At 39.8% G+C, this 1,561-nt stretch overlaps 1 protein-coding gene across 4 annotated transcripts in view; it reads right to left on the reverse strand.

Moving 5' to 3' along the window:
• esrrga (estrogen-related receptor gamma a) overlaps positions 1-1,561 on the reverse strand; it is a 58,956-nt gene that overhangs the window by 48,272 nt on the left and 9,123 nt on the right. The gene's annotated exons all lie outside the window — the stretch shown is intronic.

Raw genomic sequence — 1,561 nt, forward strand, 5'->3', positions numbered from 1 at the left:
ACAGCTCTGAACACTGATCTAATACTCGCACTCACTCTAGACATACACACACAACCGTGCCCTCACAGAAAGTGATCTACTGTTCACTCGCAGTGGAAAGGATTGTCAGATAGAAATACGCCTCCTTCACATTCTTTATCTGTCTCACACACACACATATGCCCACACACGCATGGAACAGAGGAGGACAGACCTGTTAACTTGTTAGCAGCCATCTTGTTTCACATCTTGTTGTGAGCGTGTGTAAAAGATGACTGTGTTCAAAGTGTACACACACATGCCTTTGCTCGCCATGGTACAGTAATTTTTTTTAATCAAATTGATGGAGAGAGACAAAGACAAAAAAGACAGAGGCAGAGAAGGGGGGAGGTGAAGTCAATTTATGTTTCATGATATGGCTGCGCAGAGCTGCACACAGAGGCACACACACACACAAAATGCACATTTGTGAAACACGCACACAAAGGCTCTAACAGTGGTAACAACGTGTCAAGGCGAGCGCCAGGCAGCTAATTTGAAGTCATTAGATGTCTGCCGTACTGGCAACAATTTGTTACGCTCTCACACGCACAAAAACACACACAAAAAAAAACACATCACATAGACACACTGAGTTAAGAGCCGTCTGCGGATAGCGAGGAGCCTAAATTGTAAACTAATTTAAACATCACTCAGCATTAGAGAGGCTGCCTGCAAGACAGGCCCCTGGATAACAAGGCTAAGGTTCTTGTGTGTCTCTGTGTGTGTTGTTAGTCATGTTTGACACAGAGTCACTGATTCTAAGAGAATTTTGTCATTACAGACACACACATTTCGGTAATTGTTTTTTTTTTATCTATAGACTTGCATGTATTTATTATATAGATATTTTACATATACATATATATATTCATTTTTTATAATAACTTGGCATTATTAAAAAGCTGACAAATTATTAGGAGATAAATGAGGTTTCAGAAATAGTGTGCAGCTCCAATAAACCATATTGTAATACACATAATTTAAAGCACCCACTCATTTATTTATAGTTGTGGGGGTTGTGACTTCTGCCAGATAGTCAGAGTTTCTTGTTGTTTTTAAACTTGTGATGAATAGTTATTTAGGCTTTTTAAAGGACTTCACAATTTCCTTTAGATCCACCAAAGTTAGTCAGGTCATCTGGACGGTTTCTTTTTTGTTGAAACGTTTCGTCTTTCATCCAAAGAACGTTTTCAATTCCGAGGAACCACAACAAACTCAGTCAAATAAGTGGCCTACTCACATAGTGGGCCGACCAGTTTGATGGTGATAAAATGGTATTTAGAGTCCGCCCTCTCCCCCATCGACTCCTCTGAGGCAGCCAAAGCCAGGTTAAAAAATGTCCTTTAGATCAGGGCTATTCTACAAAATTGCTTGGGGGTTGCAATTTCTGAAAGCCAACAGCTCAGGGGCCGGACAGCCGGCGATTAAAATCATTATATAAAATAAACCAAAGTTTAAAATGATCTGTTACCTTTTAAATGTGTTTACTTTATTGCAATGAATCAATGCAATTAGCAGAACCCAAACCCAGACCCCATCA

This window comes from Nematolebias whitei, chromosome 2 (genome assembly GCF_014905685.2).
Source record: "Nematolebias whitei isolate Nwh7 chromosome 2, NemWhi1, whole genome shotgun sequence".
Lineage (NCBI taxonomy): Eukaryota > Metazoa > Chordata > Actinopteri > Cyprinodontiformes > Rivulidae > Nematolebias > Nematolebias whitei.